Raw genomic sequence first — 25,784 nt, forward strand, 5'->3', positions numbered from 1 at the left:
CACTTCCACAGAAAGTTCCCTCGTGGCCCCTTCGTGTCAACCTCCACCTTGCAAGGTAACTATGGGTTACCTTGGCCTGTCCTTACAGACAGGAATGTTACACTGAGATTTTATGGGTGAAGCTTCTTTTGTTCAATGTGGTAACTGTGAGAGTGTTCCTGCATTGCTGTGTATATTGTTAATTTCTGCCACATAGTATGTCATTGTGACCAAATACTACAATTGTCCATTCACTCACTTGTGGATGGACATTGTGTCCTCTGGGGTTTGTGTTTTTCATTGCTGGGTACCAGGCATGCTAAGCAAGTGCTCCACCACCAAGCTCTACCTCCAGTTCCCTATTTGGGGATATTTTAAAGAAATCTGTTGTAAACATTCTTGTACAGAACTTTTTGTGGACCCTGGCTTTCTTTTTTCTTTTTTTTTTTTTTCCCTTGGGGAAATATCTAGAAGCAGAACTCCTGGTCATAAGTACATGTTGACCTTCGTGAGAAATCTTGTGAGCTCAGAGCTCATAGTATACCGTGAGCTCACACTCCGGGGCTCCAGATTTCCGCTTGCTCCACTTTTGGTGCTGTTGGTTTTTAAACATTTGGCTCTTTAAATGGCATGAACTGAACACTTCTCACTGTGCTTTTAATTTGCATTTTCCCAATGACGGAACGTTGAGTGTTTTTGTCATGAGCTTATTCACCATTTGCACATCTTCTTTTGTGAAATGTCCATTTAAATCTTTTTATTATGTTGTCTTTTTGTTATTGAGTTGTAGGAGTTTTAAAATACATCCTGAAACCAATTCTTCATTAGATTCTTGTTTTGTAAATAATATTTCCTTCCTGTTTTTGGCTTATTTACTTACTTTTAAAGATGCAATGTCTTTTAGTGAGCAGAGAATTTATAAAAAAATTTTAAACTACATAGGGTCTCTCACTATGTAGTCCAGGCTCAGGCTGGTCTCAAACTCACAATCCTTCTGCTTCAGCTTCTAGTTTTGACAAATTCCAATTTGCTAATTTTTTTCCATTTATGTTTATTGCTTTCTGTGTCCTGTGTGGGAAATTATGAAAATACTTTCCTGTGTTTTCTCTTAGAATTTTTATTTTGGTCTTTATGCTTAAGAACAACATTTATTATAAACTAACTTTTCTTAATGACATGAAGCAGAGTCTAGGCTCATTTTCTTATCTTACATCATTATTCAGTTGTTCCACAATTTGTGGAAAATATGTTCCTTCCCACATTGGGTTGTATTGGTGTCTTATAAAGCATCAAATAAGCATCTAAATGTGGATTTATTTCTGGGATCTATTCTATTCCATCAGTCTATTTTTTCTCATATCCATACTGTCTTCTCTCTCTTTTTGATGGGACTAGGATTTGAACTTAGGGTTTCACACTTGCAAAGCAATCACTCCACCACTTGAGCCATACCTGCAATTCATTTTGCTCTGGTTATTTTGGAGATGGGGTCCTGTGAACAATTTGTCTGGGCCTCAAACTGTGATCCTCCCAATCTCAGCCTCTTAAGTAGCTGGGATTATAGGCGTGAGTCACTGGAGACTGGCAATACTATCTTCCCATGATGAATGCTGTTTTATAGCAAACCTTGAAGTCTAAAGCAGATGGTATAAGTCCACTAACTTGATTGTCCCTTTTCTGGATTGCTTTGGATATTCTAGATTCTTGGTCTTGTACTTGAGATTTCAGACCTATATTGTCAATTGACAGAAATTGATTTGGCTGGGATTGCATTGTGTCCATACATCAATTTAAAGAGAGTTGATGTGAATAAAACTTTGAGTCTTCAACTCCATGAACAAGACAGAACTCTGTTTATTTAGACCTTCCACCGTTTCTCTTGGTTGTGATTTTCAGTTTTCAGAGCATAGAGTCTTACACATTTCTTTTTCCTTTTTATATTTATTCCTAAATACTTAAGTGTTTTAATATATTGTGAATGAAATTGCCTTTTAAGTTTAAATTTCAAGATGTTTGTGGCTAGCATATAAAATATGGCTGATTTGAATATATATTTACTTTGAATTTTGTGACCTTGCTAAACTCATTTAATAATTCTAGTATAGTAATTGTTTTGTAACTTTCTTAGCATTTTCTATGTAAATAATCATGCCATCTGCAAAACAGTTTTATTTCTTCCTTTCCTGCCTCAATGCCTTTCTTCTTTACTTATCTATGACATCCTAGAACCTCCAGTGCAGTGCTCACCAGAAGAGATGAGAGTATGTCTTTGCCTTGCCCCTGGTATGGGGGAAAAGCACTAAATCCTTCCATCAGGTATAAAACCAGTTGTGGTAGTTTCATAAATGCTTGTTCCTTGGAGTTTTCTGAGAATTTTATTCTGAATAGGTGCTGAATTTTGTCAAATACATTTTTTGGTATGGACTAAAATTATCCTGTGGTGTTTCTCTTCTATCTTGTTAATACATTAATCTGCATTGTTCAATTTTGAAAGGTTAAACCAGCCTTGCATTCTTGCAGTAAAACTCAGTAAGATATATTATTCTTTTCATATAGTAATGGGTTTGGCATGGTGATTTTTTGTTAATATATTTTGTGTATGCATTCATGAGGGATATTTAGCTGCAATTTCTTTTATGCTCTGTCTTGGTCAAGTTTCAGTATTAGGGTTACACTGCTTGGTTCTGTCTGCAGAATAAATTTTCAGCACTTCTTTCATTCTTGGTATTGGTAGTTTGTACTTACTTCTCTTCTTTTTCAGCCTAGTTAGGTGTTTATCATATTTTCTTTTATCTCTATCCAAAGCACTGGCTTTTGAATTTGTTACTTTTCTGCATATCAGTTTCTATTTGTTAATTTCTGCTGTTATTTTTATTGCTTTCTTCCTGTATTTACTTTGCTTTGCCTTTGCTCTTCTTTTTCTAATTCCTTTCACAGAAACTTAGAATATTGACTTTGGACCTTTGTTCTTCTCTGGTATGAGCACTGTGTTCTGTAACAGTCTCTACATACAGTATTTACACTGCACAGATTTGTCAATGAGTCTGCATAAGGTACTTGGTGCATGCTGGGGGAAATGAGAGGGCAGACTTGACTCTTATGTGCATCGTTGAGTTCTTGTTGGTGTTTTGTACTTGCTGAGTTCCTGGAGTTGCACATCACAGGATATGTGGTGGGGGTGTGCTGGGAGTTCTTAACCCTGTTTTGGAAGCTTGCTAAGCATGCCCCATCTTGCACATTGAGTGGCTGGACAGGAAAGGGAGGGAGGAAAGGGACAAGGCCAATTTCACACACCACCCATTAATGCATTGGTCCAGAGGGAACTGGCTGGCCTGTGTTTTCCCATTCTTGGCTCCTGCACACAGACGTGTTTGTCCTGCTGTGTCCAGGAGGGCCACAGGACTAGAACAATGGTGAATGATTTATTTGGCTGAGTGTGTTTGAGTCTAAAGTGCTGCTAAGCATGTTAAATAGCTGTTATTCCCTCTTGGTCCCAGCCAGCAGTTTCCGGACACATCCAGGTGGAATTTCACTCACTGAGCTTACATGACTTTTCCCAGTACCAAGTTAGCTTTGCCTTCACCTTTCCAGCCTTACTGACCAAACACTGTGCTTCTCAACCTTTTAGCTATGGGAGATCAGTGTGATGTAAATTTAAAAATTCAAAGGATTCATCACAAACAGGACCCCATCCATCCTGTATTACAATCACGTCTTTTCATGTTCATGGTGAAGTGTGGATGTCAAGTCTAAACATCTAAAGTGAGAATGGAAGGTGCTTCTGCTTCAGCTGTCACTCAGGTCTTGGAACATCTTCCAAGTCACGTGCCAGAAATGACACAGCTCTCTCTTGCCAAAAATGAATTTTAAGGGCTGGGGCATGGCTCAGGTGGTAGAGGACCTGCCTGACAGCATTAGGTCTTGCATTCAAATCCCAGTATTGAGGAAAAACATATTTTTATATGTTTGTATATTGTTTTCAAGACAATTAGCTCCTTCCTCAGCTTCTTTGAAGGAAGCATTCCTCTGGGGAAGTGTGTAGTGAACTCTTTCTTCAAGGCAATTGTCTCCATGCCTCTCAGCTTACCTGATTATAACAAAATCTTGGAGATATTTTAAAATCTCCACCTGGAGGCGGCTACCTGGGCTCTGGCTGGGACCATGGACCACCCAGCCTGGTTTATTCCTTCTCCACTCTCTGTCCGACTCATCCCAGGATGTCTGCCCTCCTCCTCCTGTCTCCTCTGATCCCCTCCCTTCAGCCTGCTAAAGCCTGGACCAGGACACTTTTAACTAAGCTTATTCAGTTTCCAAGTGCCCTGGGATGCTTCTCCTGCTGGTTCACTTCCGTCCTGAGAGTTTTACACACAGATTTGAGATAAGGGGGACAGTTCCAAGTCCCTGCACGATGACAGGGTCGTGAGTGAGCACCCTATCTGGAAGGAGCAGAGAAGCCAGTTCTGTTCTTCGGGAAGCTGACATATCCCAAGTTCAACAAAAGTCTTCCTCTCACAGAGCTTTCAGATGCTGACAATACCAGATGGTGAGGCTTTCCCAAATCAAATTTGGGAAATGTTTGATTTCCCAAATTAAACATCAAAGGGCTGCCATAAAGCTTGTCTTAAACTCAAAATCCTCTCTATTTTCTTTTAAGAATTTCTGTAAGAGAATTTTCTTTTTGTGATGCTTAGAGGAAAAAAACTGGCAGAAAAAAATAGAAAATGGAAATTCAAGATGTAAAATGATTCAGGACTTTTCCTGAAGCACAAAATTAGTCTGTGTCCCAAGTTGAGCTTTGTAATCCTTTTATTGAGTCTCAGAAAGAGACAAATGTGTGTGGGAGCTCCTGGGACTCAGAAGAAACTGCCGGGTTGTGAGCAGCGTGGAGCCTGTTCCAGGCTGAGCCTCCTGCAAGCTGCCCTCCTGTCAGGGGCTGCTAGGTGTAGCTGAGCTGGGACATTTAGCAACTTGACTCAAGGAAGGGATGAACAGACTTCCAGCACTCCCAGGAAAGCCCTGTGAGCATCACAAAAGGCCTGGGGTTTTGTTAGACATCCCACCAGCCCACCCTCAGAAGCTCTTCCTTGACATTGAAACCAGATGGCACTGACAGTGACCATATGCCCCAAGAGATGGGACCCTAGCGAAATGGACAGAGGGCTAAAGAGAAGAGAGGAAGGGTCCACTCAGGTCTTCAGTGGGGTGACCTGCTGGAGGTGTACCCAGTAGCAGTACAGAGACTTGTGTGAATTCAGGAGCTAAGCAAGGTGAACTGAAGAGGTGAGAGGGTTGCCCTGACCCTTGCCCTGAGGCTCCAGTGGGTTTTGTGGTTTAGAAGATGTGACTCAATATTGCAGACAAGTCCAAAGTGGCACCAAGTGTCCTTGCTGACTTTCTAGTAATTTTTAGCTGGAAAGGAACAAATCGATAATAAGGATAAATGTGAACATTTTCATTTATTGAATATTTTTCTGTGATTTTCAGCACTTCTGCGTATACTTTATTGGCATGATTTATTTAAGAATTCTCTGGCTTCATAATGACAATTTTCATGAAAGTAATTTAATGGTTTGGGTGAGTAGGAAAATTGTTTAGAGATGAACAATTTGGGATGGGGGTTAACAACCCCACAACTGGCAAAAATGTGAAATCCCCACAAAACTACCCCACTCATGTGACTAACCACAACCACAGTGATTTTTAAAAGGAAGACAGAAAATAAAGCATCTTGTCTGAGTGAAAAGAAGGAGGAGGAGGAAGAAGAAGGAGGAGAAAAAGGGGAAAGAGGAGAAGAAGAGAAAGAAGAGACTGAGAAAGAAGAGCCAATGTGTAAAGCATTTGCTTTGTACGTTCTTCTGGAGCATGTGGGTCCTTGGTTGCCCTCATATGAGGATATCTAATAATCAATGCCCTTCAATCTCCCACCAATAGAGGTTTGGTGCTGGTGTTTTAGGTAAGACCCAGCCACATCCACTGAGCCTGAGGCAGTGGCATTACTTGAGGGGGGTGGCTGAGGTCTTGTCTAGAACCTGCTATGAGAAGGGTGGAGGAACAGGTCTGTACCTCTATGTCCCACAAAATCTAGGTCAGGGATGCAGAATGGACTAGGCTCAGTGGTTGGGGGCTGCAAATTCAGAGCCAGATTGACCACAGGCTCTGAATTCCTTGTGTACATTATGGTGAGGTGGGAACACTGGAAAATGCAGAACAGGAATGCCCAGAGGGGCAGAAACATTTCAGCAGGTTCCAAATGGCATGGGGGACCATTCTACATTCTTTCTGGAAGTTTCACTTACTTTCCGGGTAGGGGGTGGTGTGCTGGAGATGGCTCATGCATGTTTACCATGGCAGATTGAACTCTGTGTTCAAAGGCATCAAGTTGGTAGCTTGAAAGTGGCCGTGGTGGGAATATTTACACCACTGCAATTGGCAAAAGCCACAAATCAGGACTTCCTCTTTCCCCTCATCAGACAGCTGCTGGTTAAACATTTATCAGCACACTACAACAGAGTGCTGGGAAGACATGCAGGAAATGGTGAGAGCTCACAGCTCCTGATCATGAGAGAGAGAGAGAGAGAGAGAGAGAGAGAGAGAGTTTTTGTCTGGAAACTAGGATTATACAGTGGAAACAGCAGGGGCTTAAGAGCAAAGTGAATCTGCCTGGGCTTGAGTCTATACTCTGCTACCCTCAGCTTATAACTGTGGGTATATCCAACTTCAGCTTCTTCATCTGTGTGAAGTGGGGACAGCAATGGTGGGGTACTCCTGGTGAGCCAGGCACTTTCAGTACACTGTCCCTAATCCTCACCTGCCTTTAATGTAAGCAGGAGATCTTCTGTTCACTTAGTCATTAGGGATTTCTTGAGCACCTACTTGGAACAATGTGTTGGGTAATGAACGTCAAATAGGTCACCATTGTATAGGAAGTATAATGGTACAAGTGCCACAAGTGCAAGACAGATACATGACTTTATTGTATGACAGAGTGGTCTGAACATGGCCCCTAGAGATCCCCACCTCCCAGGGTTCACACTCTTCCCATTGCATTGTCCCAGAGTTGCTCTGTGTGACCCATGGCATATGTTAGAAGCCATGCTGAATTCTCATCTAATGGGTTGTGAGGTTTCTCAAGACATCCCATCTGACAGAGCTCCAGGGATGTAGCTGTGGGCGTCACTGTGCCTTTCACACGATACTGCTTTATTTTGGCAGATAGACCAATGCCAAAGGATCTGACCCATGACCAAGTGTCCCTCTCACAGGAGACTTGTTTATGCTGGCAGCCCCTCCTGTGGCTCTTGCTTGGTCCGTGTCCAGCTATTCCTCCCAGGTCAACTCTTTCTGACCAGGGAGGAGAGTTAGGTTTGGGGCATGGGTCAGGTGAGACAGAAGAAGCAGCCCATGAAATAACAAAGCCCATGAAATAACACACACAGTTTGTTACTCACAGACCCCACAGTGGAGAGGGTGGCCATTCTCACAGGGCCATTGGGACAGGGGAGCCACCTGGCACACATGCACTCAACCAGTGGGTGGCAGCAAGAGAGTGAGAGTAAGGGTCCTATGGGCTGGCACCTTGCTGTGGATTTCTCCTGGGGAGTTGTGACTGGTTCCTTTAGAGCAAGCAAGAACAACCTCAGACACTGTGACAGAGAGGTGGTCACTGTGGCAATTCCGGCAGTGCATGAGAGGAGTGAGGGCCGGTGGTGTGAACCAAGTAGGTTGTACCCAGCTGCTCCATAGGGAGGTGGTCACCAGGAGGATGGACCACCTTGAGGAATGGGAAGGAAGTGGAAAACCGGAAACTGAGTTGAGTGACTAGGCCCTGCTTCTGGTATGAGAAAGTATACTTTATATTCAAAATGGGTGTTGAGGCAATGTTAGGTTGTAGGAATTCACTCCATAGCATGCTATCTTTTTTCTGAGTTGTGTTGCAGAACACTTCAGCTTGGTCTTGGGCTCTCTGTCTTGAATCACTCACCCTGGAGGAAGTCAGCTGCCATGTTGTGAGCAGCCCTAAGGAGAGACCCTTATGGTGAGGCACTGAACAGTGACTTTGAAAATGGACTCCCCAGTCTCAGATGAGCCTTCAGGTGCCATCATCTTGACTCAACCTCATGAGACCACAGGCCAGAAACAGCCAGCTTGGCCTCTTGGTTCCCCACCCGACCCTCTGAAACTGCAGGAGACTGTAGGTGTTTGGGGATAATTTTTGATTAATAAGCGACTAATACATGAGTGTCTAAGGACATGTGATTAGAGAACTTCTAGGTAATTTTACAGAGGAAGAAACGTAAATTGAAACAAAGACATGCAATTTACCCCTAGAATTCTGGAGAGGGATAAAGTCATAGAAATTATCTGATTCAATGACATCATTGAAAGAGATAAATGAACAAAAATAAGTTACTATTAAATAGCTTTATAATGTCAAAAATCGTACCCATAACACTATCCCAACATAGCTTCTGAGCTTGAATTTCTCCATGGTCCCTTCTATTCTTCAGCTACAGATGGAATACTTTTCATCCTAGTGTATATGCAGTTTGGTGGCCAGCTTCTTAAAACTTGACATCTCCATGTTGTCACCTCTCTGTGTAGATACCACAGTGATGGTTGCAAATGTGTAGGATCCCATGGTTCAAAAGTCGTATTTCCTAGGCTTCCTAGCAAACATTTCTGTTGTGTGTTATAAATAACCTTAAGAGGAACAACCATGTACATAGTTTTTCCATTTTCCCTCAGTAGTTTCTTTTGGAAATGTTCCCAGAAGTGGAATGAAGAAGAACGATACAGTTTTTTGGCTCTTGATATGGGAGAAGGAGTGCTAGGAGAGGGGCCTCAATATCATTCATCTTACATTGTTGAGATGGTTAGAGGGATGAGGGAAAGTGGGGCAACCTCCAGGTGATCAGCCTCAAGGACAAAAATCACCTTGAAGAAAGGTAAAAGGCTGAGCCTGGATGAATAACCACCACTATTCTTTCTAAGCAAGTGCTCTACCACTTAAGCCATGTCCTCAGTCCTTTTGCTTTTTAGTTTGATTTTCAGGTAGGGTCTCATGCTTTTGTCTGGGCTGGCCTTGGGCTATGATCTTCCCACTTCCACCTCTTGAGTTGCTGGGAGTTCAGATGTGTGCCACCATGCCTGCCTATACCACAACTTTATTAACAACCTGCTGTGTTATTCTCATATCCACAACCCTAACTGTGTGTGTGTGTGTGTGTGTGTGTGTGTGTGTGTGTGTGTGTGTGGTGCCTGGACACACACCCTTTTTGTGGATGAAAAGCAAGGTCACAAAATTAGCAAGTTGAAAACTGGGAATTCAAACCCAGTTCTACCTGACTCCCACACTGCATACTCCTGTCTTCAATACCCAACACTGTCTTGAAATCCTCTGTGCTTGCTTTCTGGTGTCCCATTTGGTGATCTCTATGCCCCTTCAGTTGACATAATGGGGACACCCAGGTCACAAATGTGTTCTCCTTCACAAGAATGGCATCTGTTTCAGCATCCACAGGCATGCAGGATCACACCTGCTTACCTGCGGGCTCACCTGCACTAGCCTGCAAATGTCTCTAGTTTAACACAACCCCCTCAGTTGGCATTTGAACTGAGGGATGAGGGCTTACTCAAGATCACCCAGTGAATTATCATCAGGGTTCAAGTTCAGCACATGGCTTCCAGGTCAGAGTCTTCTGTCCTCCTTCACTTATCTTTCCTTCAATCTGAGTTCACATTCCAAAGAGAGACCGAAAGGGCTGGCGTGGAGCTCAGTGGTAGAGCTCTTGTTTAGCATTTGCAAGGCCTGAGTTGATACCCAAGAAACAAAAAGAATTTCAAAGAGAGGCTGAAATTAATGCCTTCACTTTTTTTTCAGGAAAACTGGTTGAGAATCAGTTTGGTAATGGGTGCCTTCCTACAGATGCAGTAGAGGGTGTGACCAATTCCTGCATCCTTGTCCTTGTGGCCAGACAAAGTTGGGACCCCAACTTCCCTGCAACTTCCCAGGTCATAGGAATGCTGGAGGGCAAACTCTGCCAAGTTTAAAGTGTCCATTTCCTTCACAGTCCAGGCTCCAGGGCAGCAGCCCTGCTGGCCGAGATGTCTCCCTATATGGTGGTTCTTTTGCTTTGTTCTGGGCCATTTCCCAAAATAGGTGACAGGAAGTAGCTCTGTTTTATTCACTGAGGGAAGGGCGTCTTCCACAAAGGACGAAGATTTCCTGGGATGGAGTTGGGGAAAGGAAAGGTGGAGAGACAAGAAGGCCTTTGGGGCTGGTAACAGTACGGCACGTTTTGTCTGGCAGTGTAGGCTCTGAGTGCATTAATCAGCTGGGAGGGACAGCTTGGCTTTGTGCACTGGAGCAGCCTGAAGTACTTGCAGAGATTTGTTCTGTCATGAAGACAATTTCTTCCTTTCTTTCTCTCTCTTTGTCATTCTTTTTTTCTTCCATGGCATTTTGTCAGCTCCTGCTCCACAGGTGGACTAATTTGCCTATCAGTAAGCCCCACAGCCAAACAAGCAGAGGGAGCCCAATCCATGTGTGCACTCAGAGTATGTGAGATCAATCTATCAGAGTTTGCTGTTTTGCATACAATCACATGGGCAGGAGCAGAAGTATTCCCAGGGGAGCAATCCCAGCAGGCAATGTCCCACTTAGAGCAGAACTCTGAGCTTCCACAGCCCCGTGAATCTTGCTTTCCACACAGGGCTGCATGCTGTGCCTCTTCTCCCATGCTATTCAGATGGATGGCCCCTGGTCAGAAGTTCCTTGTTCTGAGACAGCCCTGATACCATGTGCAGGCTCCAGTGAGGACAGGGACTATGCATCACTCCAAAGGGGAGTGTCTGTGTGTTGCCTCAATAGGAAGCTTTGATTTAGATAGTTTTTGTTTTGTTTTGCTGTACTGGGGTTTGAACTCAGGGCTTTGTGCTTGCTAGGTAGGAGCTTTACCTCTTGGGCCATGCCTCCAGTTCCTTTTGCTCTTGTAACTTTGCAGATAGGATCTCACTTTTTGCCTAGGCTGGTCTGGACCACAATCCTCCTATTTCACACTTTCCACCATTGCTGGAATGACAGATGCAAGCCATGTCCAGCTTTCCCCACCCTAGTTGAGATGGGGTCTTGCAAACTTTTTTGCTCAGGCTGGCCTTGAACTGTGATCCTCCTGATCGCAACCTCCCAAGTATCTAGGATTGGCTATGAGCCACTGGCACTCAGCTTGGTTCAGGTAGATTGAATAATTCTACATAACACATTGTTTTATGCTGAATGATTCTATAATAAATATGTTTAAGAAAGTCATCTTTCATCAAAATCAGTGGAGTGAGTGCAGTGACATTCACTGAGTCTTGGATGTCCCAGCATCCAGAACAATGAGCCAAAATAAACCTGTCTTAGTCAATTTACTGTGGCTAATAACACAATACCACAGACATGGTAAGATGTCAGAGATGTTTATTTTGGCTCACTATTCTGGTGTAAGGTCAGGTGACCCTGTCTGTTGATGGCCTTCTTGTTGGTTGAGTCCCAGTGTAGCACAGGGCTAGTGACAAGGAGCACACATGTGAGTCCTGGTCTCTCTCCTTATTCTTATAAAGTCAGCAGGTTTCAATCAGAGAGCCCAACCCTGATGAGTTTATCTAGTCCTAATCACCTCCCAGATGACCTCCGTCTAAAAGCCACAGTTGACTGTTGGACTAAGATTCCACCCTCTTCGGTTGTGAGAATTCACCGTGCGTTTTCAGAGGAGAAAAACCATATTCAAACCAGAGCAATCTCTTTTCTTTACAAATTTCTTAGTCTCAGGTACTCTGTAAAAAAAAGGACTAAGACATACTTCCTCTGACCCTTTGTCTTGCTGATGACATATAGACAAACATCCACCAGCATGCATGGCAGAGCTCCATTCCTTTGTCAGTTGTAACCATACATCAACCATGGCCCTGCTTCCTTTGATGTCCTGCCTGGCTCTTCACAGGTAGTGTCCTCTGTCTCACCCTCTTGTCTCACCCCTCCCAGGTATCAGCCATGAACAGAGACTGGCTGACTAAAAACACAAAGATTCAGTCAGTTGCCTTAATTTGGGGAAATGTAGTAGGTTCACCCTTGCTCCCCAGATACCCCTGGGATTGTCTGAGGTCTGTTTGTACTGGTTGTGGGCCAAATTTCCTCTCTCCAGTCCCCTATTCCCCTTCCTTACTGGTCTAGCTTCTCTGAGAGCAACTCAGTAGCCTTTTTGAATTTCACTCTCCCTTCCAGGGAACTGAGTCCTATCTGCCAACAGTGATTGCTGTCTGACTTCTTTCTAGCAAGACTGTAAGCAAGATGAAGTCCAGGTCAGGTTTTATTTGCCATCTGGCCTTAGCCAATGGCCCATAGATTGTGCTCATCCCAGCTTGGTTGAAGATGGAAGGCTGAAGTGTTTCCTAAGCCAGGAACCTGGAAGCAGACAAATTGGAGGTCTGGGGTAGGTGGTTGCCTCTACCCCCTGTCCACAGAGAGTGATCTACATCAGGCTGCTGCCTCCACCAGAATAGAGAGCACAGCCCCAGGGCAGACATGGTGCTTGCAAGAGGGAAGTTGTGTCTGTGCCCTAGGAGCACAGAGTGACTTTTGGTACTGTTGTCCATACTACCCAGTCAGCCAAAAGGGGCTCTATCATGACAGATAACAAGAACACTCAAGAGAGGGCACTCAGAGGGCTGTTAGAGGTTCAGTGATAAGAGCACAAATCATCCCATCTTCCTGTTCTGCCATCTTTAGCATCATGACTTTGGCCCATAGCCTTGTCTCCTCATGGTCATAAAATGGCAGCCGTAATTCCAGATATCACATTCTCATCTGTTAGAAAGCCATTTTCAGCCATCGGCAAGAGCACATGTGAACTTCCCCCACTTAGAACTGTTAAGTGGCTTAGATATAGGCTTTTTCAGGATTCCTAAAATTGGAAAGGAACAACCCACCAGGGTGGATCCACCAGGGCCAGCATCATGGGTGTGTGACTGGTGCCATCCCATGGGGCCCTGTGGTCTGAAGGACCTTGTGCTTGGCTTCATCCTCTGCTGTTGTTGCCTTGAAATTCTTAACAAGTTTATTTTTGAACTTAACGAAGACCAGTGGGATCGTGGAACCTGTGCCTAAGCAGAGACAATGCCCCAGGTGTCCCCTGCTCTGCTCCCACAGTGTGCAAGATGCCATGAGCGCCCTCAGTGCAGAAGAGTTAGAGACTCAAAGAAGGTACAAGGTGAGTGTGATTCACCTACACTTGAAGAACAGGAGCCCTCACACCCCAAGAAGTCATCCTTTCCTTTCCAATCAGAACTTGGTTCAAAACCAGAAAATACTGGGTGGAATTCTAAGACATAGGAAGGACCAAGAAACCCTGTCACATCACTTCTTATTCAGTCATTTCCCCCTGCTGGCTCAACCTTCAGAGTTGTCCCTGTTGGAGGCTGGATCTTCATGTCCCTAATCTGCCATGGCTACTTCTGGGAAGAGGTGTGAGACAGGGAGGGACATAAAAACCATGGCAAAGAAAAAAAGAAAACTAGGGCACCCCTAGCTCCTGCTCCCTTCCATCCCTTACTCATCCTCAAGAGGGTAGCCAAGAGTTTGGGCAGAGAGAAAGAGAGACAGAGAAAGAAAGAGAGAGAGAGAGAGAGAGAGAGAGAGAGAGAGAGAGAGAGAGAGAGGTGACATTCAGACAGTGCAGTGCATTTTGTGCTGTGTTTCAGCTGTTCCAGTGAAAACAACATACATATGCACCTACCAGCTACAAATTGCATACTTTTGCTGATTCTACATATAAATTGTCTTTGTATTTTCATTTAAAACTGGAGGAGCCAGACTGTTGCTCACACAAGACCCTGGCTTCCATTTCCAGCACCACTGAAAAGCAAAGACAAAGCAAAATCTCTTTAAGTGTTAATAGAAAGATGAACAAAATTCGTGTTGAAGACTTATTTTACTTTTTCTTTACTTGGACCACGTTAGAAATGAATTAGGATATTGGGATGTCATGAGAGAGACAACACAGTTCAGAAGTCAATAGGCAAGGCAAAATTTACTTCTGCAGAAGGGTGCACCACAAAGAGTCCAGTTAGCAAGCACACTGGGCAGGAAGTTGCTCAGGCTTTATCTCTAACGCAAGTCTGCCCCTCACCCTGGTTGAATGGGTTTCAGGTTCACAATCCTCATGATTGACTAATTTGAAAAGGGGGCAGGTGGGGCAGGGGACCTCAGGGCAGGGAGAGGAAAGATTTTCTTGAACAATAGTTGCCTTAAGCAAGCAGTTTTTGAAAGTAGGGCATCTGGTGATAACAGGAACTTGCTCAGCTAAGACCAGCCCTTTGTTTAAAACAGGATTTTACAGGGTTGAGTAATGTCTCAGAAGGCACATAGGCAACAATTTGGGGAAGTTAAGCTGACATCTGTATGATGATAATATCCTATACATTAACCCCTTTGACAGAAAAAAATCTATTTTTAGTTGATTTTCACAGATCATTAAATAGCAAGTAAAAAACCACAATGACAGAGAGAGAGAGAGAGCGCGTGAGAGAGCGAGAGAACATACACATTGTGTTTTGTACCTTCCATGGCATTTTCTCCTGTTTATTTGTTCTAAACCAGAGTCCACATTTTCATTTCACATTGGACCCCACAAACAATCGGACCCCAGCCCTGAGAGAAGGATGACTGAACAGGGACCATGAAGGGAGGTTAAAGGAGACAGATTATTTTAAAGGTAATGCATTTCCCTGAAGATAGAACAGTATAAATGGAATGTTTAAAAAAGAATCCTAAAAGTTTATATAAGTACATGACCCTGCAGGGAAGGGAATCTACCTGTTAGCCATGGGTCATCCTCAGGTGGGAGGGATACTGATATATGATTGTTTTCCTTTTCCTCAAATAAGCATCTTTTACAAATGTTAAAAAAAGAAAAGAATCCTAAGTCTTACCTGTCATTGTACTGCCTCTAACATAAGAGGAAGCCCAAACGTCAGCAGGACTGACTGGCAGACTCCTTCCGGGTCATGATCTCCTTCTGGGTCATGACCTTGGCTTCACCTGTCTTTTTTACCTGCTCCTGATCCTTGTTACTGTCCTCCACAGAAATGACACCTGAGACATCAGTATGGACTTTCCCTTACTTTTGGTCCTTAAAGAAACAAAAACTCAGGTGAAATGTATTTTTAATCAACTTTATTGGGGTATAATTTATGTTAAATGAGTGTATAGTTTGCTGAGTTTTGCCGAATGAATTCACCAAGTTGCCACTAGCTCAATCAAGATCAAAGCTTTTCCAGCTCCCCAAAGTTTTTCCTTAGTAGCCCCTCCCAGTCAATCCTGGCCACCAATAGTGTCAGACAACCACTGATTAGATTTCCATCACTGCTTAACTGCACCTGTTTTGGACGAGCTTGTGAATGTGACACCTATGATGCCATAAACCATTTCTTGACTGGCTTCTTTCCTATCAAGAAAACGTTTCTGAGGTTGACCCGTGTGGTTGTGTATACAATAGAGATCATCCCTCTTTACCACTGAACAATATTCCTTTGGAATGGCTGCACAACAATCTGTTTATCCACCCTCCTAGTAATGAGCTTTTGGGCTTTTATGAATAAAGCTGGTAAAACATTCATATATAAGTATTTTTGTGTGGTGTGTATATATGTGTGTGTGTGTGTTTTCATTTTTCTTGGGTAAATAAAAGTATAATGGCTGGGTTATATGGTAAGTACAATCATCTCTCCACAGCTAGAGGGAATTGGCTCTGGATCCCCACCAATGGGTAGCAAAATCCTTGCATGCTCAGGTCCTTAAAATGACACAGCACAGTGTTTACACATGACCTACACATCATCCTATTTTCTTTTTTTAAATTATTATCACTACTGTGGATACACTGTAACATTTACAAAAGTGCCTACAATATATCTTAGTTGAATTCACTCCCTCCATCATTCTCCTTTATCCTCCCTCCCCTCTTTCCTGGAATTGTTTCAACAGGTCTCATTTTTCTATTCTCATACATGAATACATAACATTTCTACCATATTCACCCTCCTTCACCCTTTCCCTATATCCTCCCCCTCCCTCTGGTACTAACCCCCAGACAGGACCTGCTTTGCCTTCCTGTGCTCCATTTTGAAAAAAGGTATTCTTGTTTGTATAAAATAGCTATACAGGGAGTTTCCTTGTGACATTTCCACGTATACATGTATCATCACCCAAATTAGTTCATTCCCTCAATTTTTCTCCTTTTTACCTTAATCCCCTTCCTATGGTGATTTCAGCAGGTTTAAATCTTCTCTGCATTACTTACATTACGTAATGCAATCTAAGTGTGATGTAAACATTATCCTATATAGTTCAGGAAATAATGAAAAAGAAAAGCAATCTTACAAGTTCATTACACACACATATTTTCTCTCACCTGTTGATTGAATCCACAGATGCAGAGCCCATGGTGACAGAGGGTCACTTGTTACCGGGAGTTTTGGTTGGGGTCCTTGGTTCTGCATTCCTTCAAGGCAAGATTTCAAGCAAGATTTGAAACACACATGGAAGAAATGGGAAGTTTACTGAGAGAGGGAAGAACACCCTCCGTGGAGGAGAGCGTCCTCAGTGAGGAGACTTTTTATGTCCCAGCTTCATTGGAACTTTTAAAGGGAAGTGTGTTGGAGAATCTTTTATAAATTTATCAGCAGTCTTTAAAAAATCAAGTTTAAAAAATCAATTATATCTCATTATAAATCCTACCACAATCCTTCTGCGAAATGCTTTTATCACCCCCCCCCCGCCCCCCGCGCCAAACCCCACCTCAGCCCTGTTTTGCCCTATCTGTCTGTTTCCATTTTGGAACAATCATTTGTTTTTAGGATAAAAACTTATTTGCATATAAAATCCTTTTTTTAATAAAAAAAAGTTTTCCCTTTTTGTAACTTTCTTTGTATTCCTCATCTCTGATTTACTGGTTCCTTTTTAAACTATTTTTTTTAGTGGAACTGGAGTTTGAACTCAGGGCTTCACACTTGCAAAGCAGCGCTCTACTGTCTGAGCCACACCTCCAGTCCATTTTGCTCTGGTTATTTTGGAGATGGGGTCTTGTGAACTACTTATTTACCTGGGCCTCAAACTGTGATGCTCTTGATCTTAGTCTCCCAAATAGCTAGGATTACAGGCATGAGCCACCTGCTTCTGGCTTAACCTTTTTTTTTTTTTAACTGAAACTGTATTCGTGACAAAATGTAACAATAAAGATCACCTGCCTACACATGGCTGAAGATAATATACAAATTTTGTTGTGCTTAGAATTTTAAAAGCATTCCTTTATATATTTTTCTTCCTTTGGTCTTACATGAGTTCAGGTGTTACAGACTGTTACATTCCAGCTAGGGCCAGCTCACATAGCAAGTCTTCCAAGCAACATTGAACAGCAAAACTACCTTAGTGCAAGCAAGAAGGCAGAGGAGAGAGAAAACACACATGAGCCCCAAATCTTTGCCTGTTAACCTTGTGGTTACAGTTTAGGATACAAAGGCAAACTGATGAATAATTACTGGTCTTTCTAGACACAGGAGAGAGGAGGAATAAATCTCTACTGTTGTGCCAGTTTTGTAAGATGATCATCTAGAATGAGAGAGTAAAACTGAAAAGGCACCAAGTCCCCCATATGGATAAGGCATCAGGTGGGCTTACAGAATCAGAGGAGAATTAAGTCACCTGTTCCTAAGGAGGCATCTACTTGAGTCTCCTGTCTTGGCTCTCCAAAATGTGTCACTTGATTATGGTCATCGGTTCTGTGGGCCAGAAAGTTCTTATCTTATCAGAAAGAGAATTCAGAGACAGACACAGAGGAAACAGAAGCAGGGACAGATGCCTTTATTCATTCAAAGCAAAGTGAAAGCAAAGCAAATGTGTACCCTCAGCAGGAGGTTGTGTTGGGGGTCCTGAGACCTCAAGCTTTTATTGGGGGTCTGCAGAGATGGGGGCAGTGGTCAGTCTGGAGTATCATCAACTCCTCCTACATGTCCAGGGAACAGTGCTTGGCTTTGGATGGTCAGACTGGGGCTGTTATTTCCTGTGGCCTCCAGGGGTGGGCATGATATACAGGACATTACCATTCTGGTAATGTCAAAGGTCTAGGGTGGAACTCATCACCATCCAAGCCATCATTCTCAGCCATCAGGTTTCCTCACACCTTGCCTAGCCCCTAAATCAAACTGTATATATTTAACTTTTTAAGAACTGCCTAATTATTTTCCAAATATCTGTGCCATTCTAATTCTAAGTACCGTGAGTTCCAGTTTCTCCGTATCCTAGTCAACTCCTGGTATTACCAGTCTTTTCGATTTTAGCCTCTGTAGCAGGTATGAGGAGGTATCTCCTCGTGGTTTCAACTTGCATTTCCTTGATGACTAACTGTGCAGAACATTTTTTCATTAACTTAGAGACTTTTTTTTCTTTTGTGAATTCTCTGTTCAAAACTTTTGCCATTTCTCTTTTAAATAGGATGTTCATAAATCCTTTGTCAGATATTTGTACTGCTAATATGTTTGCCTTGACTATATAGTTTCTGCTTTTCAGAAAGCAAGAGTTTTGGATCTTTATGAAATTTAATTCAGCGTTTTATTTCTTTTATGGCAAGTGCTTTTTGTGTCTTAAATTTTTATCTACTCCGGGCCCATAAAAATTTCTCTCCTGCTTTCTTCTGGAAGTTTTATAGTTTTAGCTTCTAGGTCTATGAGTCATTTGAAACCAATTTTCTATATCCGTGGCATAGATGTGAGGGATTATTTTCTTTACTTAGCTATCCAGTTGTACCAGTGTCATGTTCAAAACAATTCCTTTTCCTCATTGAATTGTACTTTATTGAAAATCAATTAACAATATCAAGTAGTTCTTTCTGGTTCTCTATTGAATTAGTTCCCTTGGGTCCCCGCAATAAATTGGCACAACCCAGGTGGCTGAGAATAGCAGGAGTTCACACTGTCATGTTTCCAGAGGCTCCAAATAACATGATCTCATTCTTCGTGACTGAATAATACTCCATTGAGTATCACATTTTTATCTATTCATCTGTTGATGGACACCTAGACTGATACCATAACTTGGTTATTGTGAGCAGTGCTGCTATACACATGAGTGTGCAGGCATCTCTATGCTGACTTTATTTACTTCACGTATATATCTAGAATGATTGCTAATTAAAAAAAATTCTCTTGACACTAAGTCAAATCTATAGATGAATATTGGGTTGATGGACACCTTAGCAATATTTTCTTCTAATCCATAAGCCTGGTGTATTTCTAACTCCTTTGATTTTTTTCAGTGAAGTTTTGCAGCTGTGTATATATAGAACTTGCATGTATTTTGTTACTTTTGTTCCTAAGTATTTTTCAATGATGTTACAATAACACTCTTCTTAAATTTTATTTTATAATTAGTCAATGTTAGCATATAAAAATATAACAGATTTTCCCATATTGCCCTTTTATCCTGTGGCATTTCTAACTTACTTATTCTAGTAGATATCTTATGATTTTGCTTGGTGTCAACTTCAGACTGAGATCCTCCTACCTACAACCTTCCCCATAACTGGGATCATGGACGAGCACCACCTAACTTTTTTCTCCAGGCTGGCCTTTTTCTGTATTTTCTCTAAGAGTCTGCGCAATAGTGATATATATATATATATCACTTATTCAACAGAATTCACCATTGAAACCACATGGCCTTGAGTTTTCCTTGGGTGAAGGTCTTCATTACTGTTCAATTTCCTTCAGAGATAAAGTGCTCTGAGGGTAGCTATGTCTTCATGAATCAGTTTGATGATTTGTATTTTGTAGGTTTCTTACTTCGTTGCATTAAGCTCTTCACAGAGCATCTTAAAGTGTTCTTTAAGTGTTTGAGGTATGACTGGGTTGATCTATTGTCCCCAAGCCCCAAGTGGTGGTACCATGGCTGCCACTTTCTGGACATCCTGGGAAGTCTCACCCTGCCCCAGGGAGCCTAGTTCTCAGCAAGAACCTCTGAGGACCCAAGCACAGACTCTCCCTGACCTCACACAAAGCTACTTCTCATGTACCACGACTCTACCATTTCCTGAAGCCTGGATTTACCTCCTTAGACCAGCAGAACCTTGAGCTCTTCTTAGACTCCAGCTGACTATGTCCTCAAACTGTCCTGGGCAGGGCACTTCCTGTAAGCTTCTCCTCTTTCAGAGCTGGCAACACTCATTCTGCTGTCCAGTGCCCAAAGTGATTGTCCCTTGCACTTTGCCTAGTTTCATGGTCATTTATGGTGGACAGATGAGCTGGCCACCATTGCTTCATCACGGACCAAAAGCAAAATCCATTCTCAAACTTTAACGTATTTATCATAAATGTTTCAAAGCGTGTTGAAGCATGAACCAATATTCTTTCACTTGTTTGAGGTGCCACGTCTTATGAAACTATTCTTCTCATAAGGAACATTCTGTTTCAGACTGAGCAGAACATTTTTAGGAATTAGTACCATGGTCAACAATGAAGACATCTGTGCACTGAGCCTTGGGCTTTTGTTTGTGTATTGCTATGGGAATCCTAAATTAAAACCAGCCTCATGGTTCTTTATTTGTATTACCACATTTCTTAACAGCAGAACTGGATCCATGTCACCACTTAGAATCTACATCCAGAACTGTTTTCATGTTCAGCCCATTTTCTACAAACTTCCTGTGAAAATTTAGTAAACCTTTCTTTTTTTCCCAAACTCACCACTATGTGTCCTGAGAAGTCTGGCTGTGTGCAGCAGACACTGATTTCTTCTTTTTCTTTTCCCCCATCCTCTTAGTTCAACTTCTGCCTATTTTTGTTGCATCTTCTTTGAGGAAGTGGGATATCTTCCTTTAACTCTCTGACTATCCCAGACATATTATTTCGTACTTTTATCAGATAGAGTGACCTAAAACTTTCTTTCCTGCTAGAGTAAAAATTCTTACTTAGTCAAATGTATTGACTCTCTTGCTGAGCATTCACTTTTTACATAGATCTGATGTTTCATTCATAAACAAATTTGAGTTCTTGGTTTTGCATTTATTTTTTGAATTCTTCCTGTGTCTATAATACTTTTCCTCTGGCTTCTACTTGGTCTCATGGACCATCTAAGTAGAATTGTACATGTTCTTGGGCTTTGGAGCTCTGGTTTCTTGGTGACATCAACGACACCCAGCCCAGTTATAGAAACAGTGGCCAAGAGGGCCTTTGAACCTTTCTTTGATTCCTCGACCACCCAGGCAACCATCTACAGGCACAGGAAGCTGAGTCTGTTTTTTCCTTCTCAGCCCCATCTGTGAATTGTGTACTTCATCTCCACCCTGACTTGGGCCAAAACCAAAGCCCTCTTCCCCAGAATCAGTTAGCACACCAAATGATACTTGTTTGGACAGCCTGGCCAAACACTAACTCCAGCTCACACTGCCCTCTTGTTCTGATGAGAACCACTTGCCACTTGAATCCCACTGAACTCACAAATGTTTAGTGTTGCAGTCTGCTGTGTTTGCTTGTCGGGATTGGAGATTAGGATATCAGAACATTCTTAAGGCATATTACTCACTCCTGATAAGGGAAGGCAACACTTGCATGATTAATCTTCCCAAAACAACATTTTGAAAATCTCTGGTGGCCATCAGAAAGCCTACAGCTTCTGATCACTGATTAGACTCCCCACACCTCTCTGTGGAGAGTTGTGTCCTTTACTCTTGAATCTGACCACACCCCTGTCCTCCCAACATAGCTGATTCCTGGCCTTGCTGCTCTGCTCAGAGCTGAGAAACTTTCTAGTAGCTGTAGGTAGTTGGACTTTCTGGCCTGGGGGTTTGGATGGCAGAGCAGGCTGGAAAGTTGAATTTGGAAATTTTAGCATGCAATCGTACTTGTTTGCTGGGGCTACCATCATAAATACCCCAAAGTGAGTGGCTTAACCAAGAGACATTATTTGCAATAGTCCTGGAGGCTGAATGTTCAAGACCAAGGAACCAGCATGGTTGGTTCCCTCCAAGCCCTCCCTCCATGACTTGTCTTGCTTCCTCTTTCTGTGGTGGTTAATCTGTGTACACACCAGCATCTCCATTTCTCTTCTTACAAGGACACCAGTCAGAGAGGATCACAGCCACACACAGGCCTCATTTTAACCTCATCACTGTTTTAAAGGTTCTGTCTCCATGTGGTACTGGGAGATAGGTCTTCAACGTGAGCTAGGGGAGGACACGATAGTGTCCATAACAAGATGGTACCTGGGGTTATCTTGCTGAAAGAGAAAGAAGGCAAACAGGAACCACAAACTCTACATCATGGAGATAAAGGAGCAAAGTGGGCTTGTGGTAATCCAGAAGTCTCTCAAACCATTGTTCTTGTAACACAGATGCACTTCATTTTTTAAAAAATGTCAAACCAAAAAAAAAAAAAAGATTCTTGAGAATTCCAAGATGGTGACTAGAAGGAGGAAGCAGAAAACATGCTTCCTAAAGTAAAATCTTGGAGAGATGCTAGAGAACACCTTGCAGGAAAAACCACCAAGAAGAGGAAAAACTCCAACACCTCCACAGCCCAGCCCACACATAGCATCCCCACTCCAAATTCAATGGAGAAACCAGGAAGGTGCCCACACCGCCAGACGCCAGCTCCTAACCTGCTTGGGAGAAGCAGACCACCAGGTGAGCTTAGTGGTACATGGTACTCCCACAGACAACCCTGGGCTAAATCAGCATAGCTGCCTGGACAGACTGACTCCCACCCGGGGAAAAAAGAGAGAAAAACAAACTGAATAATAAACAATAACAATAAAAAGGACACATAGCAAAGAGAGTGGGGCACCCTGAGAGCGGAAGAGGGGAGAAGGGAAATCCCCCATGGAACTGTAAATAAACAAGCTGGCTGGAGAAAGCTGCTGCAGTGTCACCTCCCCCAGTGTGCTTGGAAAGGGGAAAGCTTGTAGCAGAGGCTCCCGCACAGGAGAACTCTGAGTAAACAAAGCCTGCAGGGTCAGGTGAGTGCTAAGCTCACCCCAGAGACCTGCATAAATAACGCCTCCAGCAACAGCAGGCTGACAGCAGGGGGCAGGCAAGCCACAGCCACAGATAGCCATTCACAGACCTGTCTGCAGACTCTTTATTTTCTCTCTCCCTACTTTTGATGAGAAAACAACTGAACTACACCTGCATGCTGAAAAACTTACTGAAACTGTGTTGCATCTGAACTTGGCATGCTTTGTTGTGTTTTGTTTCGTTTTTCTTTTTTGTTTTTTTTTCCTTTTGATGAGACAATGACAGAACTACTTCTGAGACACCGTCTCCAGGATTGGAGGCTGAGGGAATAACACCAAAGTTATTAAGACTGAAACTTTATTGCATTTGAACTTGGAGATTTTTTTAATTTAATTTAATTTTTATTTTATTTATTCATATTTTTTATCCTCTGTCTGTCTCTCTAATGCCTGTTTTGCTTACTATTGATTATACACTATCTCTCCTTGTTTATATCTTTGACATTTTTGTTTGTTTGTTTGGTTTGGTTTTTTTACTTGTTTGTTTATTTGTTTTTCCCTTTTTCTTTACCTTCTTTGCTTTCCCTCTTCTCTCACCCTTCCATTCTAAATATCACCATTGTTATTTTTACAAGCTAGAAAATACTTAATTGCACACAGTACAGGGACAGTAATAATACCAAGGGCAATGATGGGAAAACAGAAAAAACAGGGAAACCAGTTTCCCCATAGCAAAAAATTAGCACAAGAACCAGAGAGAAATGAAGAAAACAGATACTCAGATCCAGACTCCAACAAAATGAAGATAAACTATGCCAAAGAACCCAATGAAGCCCACAAGAGTAATCTGAAAGATGAAATCGTCCAAGTAATCAATGAGAATTTTATGGAGATGATACTGGATAAAGTCAACCAAAATGTATAGGAGACACGCAAAAAATTCCAAGACAACAAAAATAGAGAATTTGAGAAAGCACAAGAAGAAATAAAAGAAACCATAGAAGCACTGTATAAACACCAAAGTGAAACAGAGAACACAATTAATAAACAGATAAATGAACTCAGGACAAAAATTGACAATATTAAAGAGGAAGAAACTCAGGATATGGAAAACCTCAGAAAAAAGAACAAAACAAATGCAAAACAAAATGGAAGGCCAATCCAGCAGAACAGAACAAGCAGAAGACAGAATCTCAGAATTTGAAGATGAAATGGTAATTAAAGGAAAAACTAAAGAACTATTAGTTAAACAACTCAATACCTGTGAAAAGAAAATGCAAGAACACACTGACTCCATCAAAAGACCAAACCTGAGAATCATGGGCATCGAAGAAGGAGAAAAGGTGCAAGCAAAGGGAATGCATAATATATTCAACAAAATAATAACAGAAAAATTCCCAAATCTAGAGAAATCTATTCCCATACTGATGCAAGAGGCCTCCAGAACACCAAACAGACCAGACCAAAATAGAACTACCCCACGGTATATTATCATTAAAACAACAAATACAGAGACTCAAGAAAGAATATTGAAGGCTGTAAGAGAGAAAAACCAAATAACATACAAAGGTAAACCCATCAAAATCCCAGCAGACTTCTCAACAGAAACATTAAAAGCAAGAAGAGCTTGGAGTGAGAACTTCCGGGCACTGAATGAAAATAACTTCAACCCCAGGATACTCTACCCAGAAAAACTATCATTCAAAATAGATGGAGCAATAAAAGTCTTCCATGATAAGCAGAAACTAAAACAATATGTGACCACAAAGCCACCACTACAAAAGATTCATCAAGGGATTCTGCACACAGAAAGTGAAACCCAACATAACCATGAAAGGGCAGACAGCACCAAACTACAGGAAAAGGAAAAGCAAGAAAGTAGAGAGTAACCTCAACTTAGGTTCACACAATCAAACCTTCAAACAACTAAGACAACTAAATGACAGGAATCACCACATACCTATCAGTACTAACACTTAATGTTAACGGACTTAATTCACCCATCAAAAGGCACCGCTTGACGAAATGGATTAAAAAGGAAGATCCAACAATTTGTTGCTTACAGAAGACCCATCTCACCAGCAGAAATAAGCATAGGCTTAGGATGAAAGGCTGGAAGAAGATTTACCAAGCCAATGGCCCCCGAAAACAGGCAGGAGTAGCAATACTTATCTCTGACAAAGTAGACTTCAAACCTACATTGATCAAACGAGATAAAGAAGGACATTCCATACTAATAAAAGGGGAAATAGACCAAGAGGAAATACCAATTATCAACCTAGATGCACCCAATGTCAAAGCACCCAATTTTATCAAACATACCCTGAAGAACCTAAAAGCATATATTAACTCCAACACAGTGGTCGTGGGAGACTTTGACACCCCATTATCATTAATAGATAGGTCATCCAGACAAAAAATCAATAAAGAAATCCTAGATCTAAAATATACCATAGACCAAATGGACCTACTTCATGTCTACAGAACATTTCATCCAACTTCTACACAATATACATTCTTTTCAGCACCCCACAGAACCTTCTCCAAAATAGATCATATCCTAGGGCACAAAGCAAGCCTCAGCATATATAAGAAAATAGAAATTATAGCATGCATTCTATCTGATCACAATGCAGTAAAACTAGAACTCAACAACAAAAATAAAGACAAAAAAACATGCAAACAGCTAGAAACTGAATAACTCATTGCTTAATGAACAATAGGTCATTGATGAAATACAAGAGGAAATTAAAAAGTTCCTGGA

General features: G+C 42.0%; 1 long non-coding RNA gene across 1 annotated transcript; it reads left to right on the plus strand.

Moving 5' to 3' along the window:
• The first annotated feature begins 13,014 nt into the window (after positions 1 to 13,014).
• LOC141421262 (uncharacterized) lies at positions 13,015 to 16,671 on the plus strand. The gene is made up of 3 exons (XR_012445870.1): positions 13,015 to 13,229; positions 14,618 to 14,732; positions 16,450 to 16,671. It is a non-coding gene; the product is annotated as an uncharacterized lncRNA (long non-coding RNA).
• Positions 16,672 to 25,784: the final 9,113 nt, after the last annotated feature.

This window comes from Castor canadensis, chromosome 3 (assembly GCF_047511655.1).
Source record: "Castor canadensis chromosome 3, mCasCan1.hap1v2, whole genome shotgun sequence".
Classification (NCBI taxonomy): Eukaryota; Metazoa; Chordata; class Mammalia; order Rodentia; family Castoridae; genus Castor; species Castor canadensis.